Raw genomic sequence first — 9,417 nt, forward strand, 5'->3', positions numbered from 1 at the left:
ACTTTACATCATGGAGGAGGAATAGACTACTTTAATAACATCACTAGAGTAGCACATAGATTAATAGTGATACAAAGCTCAGGATCACATAAAGATCACACCATGGGAGAGAGAGATGAACCACATAGCTACCGGTAGAGCCCTTAGCCTCGGGGGAGAACTACTCCCTCCTCATCATAGGATACAACAATGGCGATGAAGATGGCAGTGGTGTCGATGGAGATGACTCCGGGGGCAATTCCCCGTCCCGACGGCATGCCGGAACAGAGACTTCTGTCCCCCGAAACTAGGGTTCGCGATGGCGGCGGCGCCCCTGGAGTCTTTCTGGAATATGATTGATTGATCTCGGGTTTTCGCGTCGCGAGGGATTATATAGGCAAAAGGGGAGCGTCGGTGGAGTCCCGAGGGGCCCACACCATAGGGTGGGGCGGCCCCCCTCCTGGCCGCGCCGGCTGATGGGGAGGAGGCCCTGGGCCTCCTCTGGCCTGGCCCTTCTGGCTCCGTGAGTCTTCTGGCGAAATAGAATTTCTATGCTTTTTCTGAATTTTTCCGAGCACTTTGGTTTTTGGGCCTTTTCTGCAATAAAAATACATAATAAACATAAACTGGCACTGTGGCATCTTGTTAATATGTTAGTCCAATAAATGCCTTAATATGATGTAAAGTGCATATAAAACATGTAGGTATTGTCATAAAACTAGCATGGAACATAATAAATTATAGATACGTTGGAGACGTATTAAGCATCCCCAAGCTTAGTTCCTACTCGCCCTCGAGTAGGTAAACGATAAAAAGAATAATTTCTTAAGTGACATGCTACCAACATGATCTTGATCAATACTATTGTAAAGCATATGAGATGAATGAAGTGATTCAAAGCAATGGTAAAGATAATGACTAAACAACTGAATCATATATCATATAGCAAAGACTTTTCATAAATAGTACTTTCAAGACAAGCATCAATAAGTCTTGCATAAGAGTTAACTCATAAAGCAATAGATTCTTAATAGAAGGTTTTGAAGCAACACAAAGGAAGGTATAAGTTTCAGCAGTTGCTTTCAACTTCAACATGTTTATCTCATGGATAATTGTCAACACAAAGTAATATGATGAATGCAAATAAGCAAGTATGTAGGAATCAATGCACACAGTTGACACAAGTGTTTGCTTCTAAGATAGAAAGAAGTAGGTAAACTGACTCAACATAAAGTACAAGAAAGGGCCCTTCGCAGAGGGAAGCAGGGATTACTCTTGTGCTAGAGCTTTTTATTTTGGAAACATAGAAACAATTTTGTCAACGGTAGTAATAATTCAAATGTGTTATGCATAAAACATCCTATAAGTTGCAAGCCTCATGCATCGAATACCAATAGTGCTCGCACCTTGTCCTAATTAGCTCGGATTTACATGGATTATCATTGCATTACATATGTTTCAACCAAGTGTCACAAAGGGGTACCTCTATGTCACTTGTACAAAGGTCCAAGGAGATAGATCGCATTTGATTTCTCGTTTTTGATAGATCTCAACTTAAGGACATCCGTACCGGGACAACCTAGAAAACAGATAATGGACTCCTCTTTAATGCTTAAGCATTCAACAACAGATAATATTCTCATAAGAGATTGAGGATTAATGTCCAAACTGAAACTTCCACCATGATACATGGCTTTGGTTGGCGGCCCAATGTTCTTCTCTAACAATATGCATACTCAAACCATTTAATCATGATAAATCACCCCTACTTCAGACAAGACGAACATGCATAGCAACACACATGATATTCAACAAAGGTGTAATAGTTGATGGCGTCCCCAGAAACATGGTTACCGCTCAACAAGCAACTTATAAGAAATAAGATACATAAGTAACATATTCAATACCACAATAGTTTTTTAAGCTATTTTCCCATGAGCTATGTATTGCAAAGACAAGGAATGAAATTTTAAAGGTAGCACGCAAGCAATTTACTTGGAATGGCAGAAAAATACCACATAGTAGGTAGTTATGGTGGACACAAATGGCATAGGTTTTGGCTCAAGGTTTTGGATGCACGAGAAGCACTCCCTCTCAGTACAAGGCTTTGGCTAGCAAGGTTGTTTGAAGCAAACTCAAGTATGAACCGGTACAGCAAAACTTACATAAGAACATATTGCAAGCATTATAAGACTCTACACTGTCTCCTTGTTGTTCAAACACCTTTATCAGAAAATATCTAGACTTTTAGAGAGACCAATCATGCAAACCAAATTTCAACAAGCTCTATGGTAGTTCTCCATTAATAGGTTTAAACTACATGATGCAAGAGCTTAAACATGATCTACTTGAGAGCTCAAAACAATTGCCAAGTATCAAATTAATCAAGAAAATATACCAATTACCACATGAAGCATTTTCTGTTTCCAACCAAATAGCAATGAACGAAGCAGTTTTCAACCTTCGCCGTGAATATGAAAAACGAAGAACACAAGTGTTCATATGAAAAAGCGGAGCGTGTCTCTCTCCCACACAAGCATGATAGGATCCAAATTTATTCAAACAAAAACAAAAATAAAAGCATACAGACGCTCCAAGTAAAGCACATAAGATGTGACGGAATAAAAATATAGTTTCACTAGAGGTGACCTGATAAGTTGTCGATGAAGAAGGGGATGCCTTGGGAATCCCCAAGCTTAGATGCTTGAGTCTTCTTGAAATATGCAGGGATGAACCACGGGGGCCTCCCCAAGCTTAGACTTTTCACTCTTCTTGATCATATTATATCATCCTCCTCTCTTGATCCTTGAAAACTTCCTCCGCACCAAACTCAAAACAATCTCATTAGAGGGTTAGTGCATAATCAAAAATTTACATGTTCAGAGAGTACACAATCATTCCTAACACTTCTGGACATTTCCCAAGGTTACTGAAATTTAATGGAGCAAAGAAATCCACTCAAACACAGTAAAAGAGGCAATGCGAAATAAAAGGCAGAATCTGTCAAAACAGAACAGTCCATAAAGACAAATTTTTTAGAGGAACTTAACATGCTCAGATGAAGAAGCTCAAATTGAATGAAAGTTGCGTACATATCTGTGGATCACTCATGAATTTTCGCAGATTTGTCTGAGTTTCCTACAGAGAGTTCTACTCAAATTCGTGACAGCTAGAAATCTGTTTCTGCGCAGAAATCCAAATCTAGTATCAACCTTACTATCAAAGACTTTACTTGGCACAACAATGCAATAAAATAAAGATAAGGTGAGGTTGCTACAGTAGTAACAACTTCCAAGACACAACAAAACAGTAGCAAAATAAAAACATGGGTTATCTCCCAAGAAGTGCTTTCTTTATAGCCATTAAGATGGGCTCAGTAATTTTAATGATGCACTCACGAGAAATAAGAGTTGAAGCAAAAGAGAGCATCAAAAGCAAATAAGAAACACTTTTAAGTCTAACCCACTTCCTATGAAAAGGAATCTTGTAAATAAACAAATCATGTAAGCATAATGCAATAAGCATAGGAAGGCAACACAAGCGCAACTTTAAGATTCTCAACATAAAGAGAGAAAACTTAATATTATTAAGATGCATATAACCATGTTTCCCTTTCTCATAATAACTTTCAGTAGCATCATGAACAAACTCAACAATATAACTATCACATGAAACATTCTTATCATGAGCTACATGCATAAAATTATTATTCTCCACATAAGAATAGTCATTACTATTAATTGTAGTGGGAGCAAATTCAATAAAATAGCTATCATTATTATTCTCATCAGCATAATCATCATATATAGGAGGCATATTGTAATCATAATTAATCTTCTCCTCAATAGTAGGTGGACCGAAAATATGATAGTCATCATTGTAATCATCATATATAGGAGGTAAAGTATCATTAAAGTAAATTTTATCCTCCATGCTTGGGGGACTAAAAATATCATGCTCATCAAAACCAGCTTCCCCAAGCTTAGAACTTTCTATATCATTATGGAAAGAAGCATGGATAGTACTAATACTATGGCAGTTATTAACATCCTCATCAGTTATTAACATCCTCATTTTCAGAATTGGTTTCCCAGAGATTTTCAATATCAAAAGTAGTGTGCTCTTCTAAATCATAATCACTAATGTAGGTAAAGGGCATAGGAAGATCATTGTACTCAGATTCATTATCATAATAATCATTAGGAGCAACATACTTACGGTTACCTATCGTTATCTCATACACGCGGGGATATGCTGTTACCTCTTTCTTTTTATTCCCCCTCTTCTTCTTCTTCTTCTTCTTCTTCTTCTTCTTCTTCTTCGTTCCCTTCTTCTTCTTCTTCTTCTTCTTTTCCTTCTCCTCGTTCCCTTCTTTAGGAGGAAGAGGCTTGAGGGGAGGCTTCTCCACATAACCTGATTAATTTCCAGAAACAATGGAAGAAACTTGGGAGGATTCCTCCTTTTCATTAATAAGTTCAAAACACACAGCGGTCCTATCATATTTTGGCAAAGTGTCATCTTCTAAAATATTTTGTATGTAAGTATTTGTGTAGCAATTATCAATGCAATAAGAAAGACACCCATGCAGGACACTTTTAATATCAAGAGCACACATATCCACCAAAGAAGTTTTTCTCAATAACTCTTCACACTCCAAAAATAATGTAAGTTCATCATGCTGATTAGGAGTGATTTCATCATCACAATACAAATTTGCAGCACTCATGGGGTTCGAATTATCATTGGAGGAGCATTGAAAATTAAAATGACCCACTTTATGGCAAAGTTCACAAGTAAAAGGATAGAGGGCACAAACTTTTTCACCAAGATCATCTAGAGTCCTAGACCACTTTCTAGTTTTTTCATTCCTGTGATGGATACAATATTCTTCTTCAATTTTATTCTTTTCACAAGGTCTATGAACTCCACAAAAATTAACATGCTTATAGGAAATAGCATTCTCAGAAGTTTGAGCATGTTCATTGCAATCATTAACAACAATTTCATTTTCCATGCAAGTGTCTTTAAAAGGTTCATGATACATGTGATGGGATTCGTAGCAAAGAAAACAAAAAAATTCCTACCGCGAGAACGCAATCCAAGCCAAGATGCAATCTAGAAGATGGTAGCAACGAGGGGATGAACGAGACTAACCCTTGAAGATTTCCAAAGCCTACAAGAGGAGGCTCTCGTTGCTGTGGTAGACGATCACTTGCCGCTTTCAAAAGCGCGTAGAAGATCTTGACGGTGCCACAATCGGGCAGCACCTCCGTACTCGGTGTTGATGACGACGTCCTTCTCCCCGTTCCAGCGGGCAGCGGAAGTAGTAGATCCTCCTCGGAATCCCGGCAGCACGACGGCGTGGTGGCGGTGGTGGTGAAGAACTCCGGCAGGGCTTCGGCTATGCGTTGCGGGAGTATTATGTGGAGGAGGAGAGGCTAGGGTTTGGAGAGAGGGGGTGGCTAGGGTGCCGGCCATGGGCAGCCCTAGGTGGTGCGGCCAAGATTGGCTGCCCCCTCCCTCTCCTCCTCATTATATAGGTGGAAATCCCCAAGAGTTGTAGTCCAAGTCTTCGAATAAGACCCCAACAACAAAACCTTCCATAGGTGGGAAACCTACTCAAGGGGGGAGTCCTACCCAAGGTGGGACTCCCACCTTTCCTTTAGGTGGGGTGGCTGGCCACCTATGGTGGAGTCCACCTGGGACTCCACCCCTTAGGGTTTGGCTGGCCATGCAAGGTGGAGTCCCTCCGGGACTCCACTTTCCATGGTGATTTCTTCCGGACTTTTCTAGAACCTTCTAGAACTGCCATAAATGCACCAGATCATTTCCAAACTTGGAATATGACTTCCTATATATGAATCTTATTCTCCGGACCATTATGGACCTCCTCGTGATGTCCTGGATCCCATCCGAGACTCCGAACAAAACTTCGAACTCATTCCATATTCCATATCTACTTAAACGACATCAAACTTTAAGTGTGTCACCCTACGGTTCGCGAACTATGCAGACATGGTTGAGACTTCTCTCCAAGCAATAACCAATAGCGGGATCTGGAGATCCATAATGGCTCCCACATATTCAACGATAACTTAGTGATCGATTGAACCATTCACATACGATACCGATTCCCTTTGTCACGCGATATTTTACTTGTCTGAGATTTGATCATCGGTATCTCTATACCTTGTTCAACCTCGTTTCCTGACAAGTACTCTTTACTCGTACCATGGTATGTGGTCTCTTATGAACCATTCATATGCTTGCAAGCTAATTAGACGACATTCCACCGAGAGGGCCCAGAGTATATCTATCAGTCATCGGGATGGACAAATCCCACTGTTGATCCATATGCCTCAACTCATACTTTCCGGATACTTAATCCCACCTTTATAACCACCCATTTACGCAGTGGCGTTTGATGTAATCAAAGTACCTTTCCGGTATAAGTGATTTACATGATCTCATGGTCGAAAGGACTAGGTAACTATGTATCGAAAGCTTATAGCAAATAACTTAATGACGTGATCTTATGCTACGCTTAATTGGGTGTGTCCATTATATCATTCACATAATGACATAACCTTGTTATTAATAACATCCAATGTTCATGATCATGAAACGATGATCATCTATTAATCAACTAGCTAGTTATACAAGAGGCTTACTAGGGGCTCCTTGTTGTTCACATAACACACATGTATCAATGTTTCGGTTAATACAATTATAGCATGGTATGTAAACATTATCATAAACTCAAAGATATATTATAATAACCATTTTATTATTGCCTCTTGGGCATATCTCCAACAGTCTCCCACTTGCACTAGAGTCAATAATCTAGTTTACATTTGTAAAGATATAACACCTTGGCCTTCCGGTGTTTTATCATGTTTTGCTCACGGGAGAAGTTTTAGTCAACGGATCAGACATGCTCAGAAACGTATGTATTTTGCAATTCATTTGCGTCACAACGCATCACTCATTTTCCAAATGAGTCGGCATTAAATATGTTTAGTCTTCTGGTGGAACCTTAATTCTGCGGTCTGAAATATGTCACTAATATTGTCATACACAATATAGCTTCAAAGTTCTGACTCTATCGGAACTACACCAAGTTCTCAAAAAACCTCTTTACTTAACATCCTCAGTCATTTTCAAAACAATGACAACTCTGCCTTCATTTGTAGAATCCGTCACAATTTTTAGAACTCTTCTAAATCTAGCATAGACAACTTCTAGCTTATTGTGCTACCTTTTAAACAACACCCAGTCTAATTTGAGATTGAAATTTTATTTTCATATGTGACAAAACAAATATCGGTGCAACACCTTACAGCGATTTGTTTTTCATTTCTCCATACAAAACTATATATATATATCCTTGGTTCTTCTTAAGTACTCAAGAATATTCTTACTTTTTTTCAATGATCATCACATGAATCATTCTGGTACATGCTCATAACACTTTTAAGAGCACAGGACATCTGATTGTGTACATATTATTTGTGATCTATAATCACTCATGTGTTTTTACTCATTGAGTGTAAGATACACTCAAGTCTTGTTAAAACTTCACATGATAAGAACATTTTCTTAATATTTCTATATTAAACTACTTTAATATCCATTCTATGTACTTTGACTTAAACTTATAATGTATTTCAATCTATCTTCATAGATCTTGACACTAAATTTGTTTCAGTCCATATCCTTTCATTGAAATTAATTCTCAATGAAACCTTTTTAATCAAGTATATAATTATATCATTTATAACCAACTATATGTCATATACATAAGTATTATAAATATGTCTCAGCGCTCCCACTTAATTTCTTGCAAATGCAAGCCTCTTCATCGTCTCTGATGAAATCAAAAAATCTTTGACTATTTCATCCGGTGAAGATTCTAACTCCGTGATACTCACTTCATCCAGTTGAAGTTTGTATACCTATCTAGTATTCCACGGTCCAGCAAAACTTTTGGTTGTATCTTGTATACACCTTTAATACACACTTCTGATAAGTAATGTATTTTTCCATCCTACTAGCATATCTCATAAAAGAAATATGTAGTGATTACTAGAATAATCCACATAGACTATACGCATTACTACGGAAGATCTAATCTTATCGTAGTCAACTCTTTGAGCATTGTCGTAAACAACTTTTCGACAAGTCGAGCTTCTTCAAGGATATTTCATCCAAGTCCATCAATTTTATAGATCCATTTACTTTCAAAAAGTATTCATCTATCTTGGATTTCATGGCGTATAGCCATTTTAACGGAGTCAGGGCCCATCATAACTTCTTCGTATGTAGTTGGTTTATCATTGTTCAAAATCAATCCTTTGTCCACAAATCATTTATTTGATCACAAAGTAAAACCATACCTACAAGGTTCAATAAGTACTTTGATCTCCATGGCTAAAACACTTTGTAGTCATGGGAGCCATGATCGTCGTGGCCGCTTCCGGAACAATTTTCGATGCTGCGCTACTCTGATCATTATGCTCAGGTTCATAAACCTTATCAAGTTCTATTGTCCTCCCACTCAAATACTTTGCTAGAAACAATTTCTTGGAAATAAATAAGAAACATCGACAAACACTTTTGTCTTTGTATCCATAGTGGATAGAATTCCCAATCAATACTTTGGGATAACCAACAAAGACATTCATCCGATTTTGGTTGTAAACTCTTAGACCAAAATTTAAAGAAAGAACTATTAGGGTTTATACCCATGCCATAACTCGTATGGTGTCATTTCAACGGATCATGATGATGCTCTATTCAGTGTAAAAGCGGTAGTCACTAAAGCATAATCCACAAAAATATAATGGCATCAATATTTTATCTCATCATTGATCCAACAAGGTTTGGATACATCTCTCGGATACTCCATCATCTCTATGATACTCCAAGAAACGTGAGTTGTAGAACAATTTCATAACTCTCTTAGATGTTCGCTAAAACTAGTAATTCAAATATTTCCACTATGATCCAATCATAGATATTTGACTTTTCAATTATGATGATTTCCACTTCATGCTGAAATTTAATTGAATCCATTCAAATGTTTCAAACTTCTTCCTTATTGAATATATCCACATATATATACTCAATTCATTGTTTGAAGTTTTCATGAAGTAGAAGAATCTCCCGCACACAACTATGCCCAGTGAACCATATACATCATCATGTATGTTTCCACTAAGTTAGTTGCCCGTTCAAATCTTTGCCTATGAACGGTATTTCAGTCATTCTTTTTAGAAGAGATTTGCAAGCGCCAAATGATTCAAAAATCAAATGACTCCAATAATCCATTTGCATGGAGTTTCTTCATGCGTTCCTTTCCAACATGACCTAAATGGCGGTTCCACAAATAAGTGGAATTCAAATCATTTGCCTTACGGCATATTAGCGTCAGTGTTA

Source organism: Lolium perenne, chromosome 3 (assembly GCF_019359855.2).
Source record: "Lolium perenne isolate Kyuss_39 chromosome 3, Kyuss_2.0, whole genome shotgun sequence".
NCBI classification, from domain to species: Eukaryota; Viridiplantae; Streptophyta; class Magnoliopsida; order Poales; family Poaceae; genus Lolium; species Lolium perenne.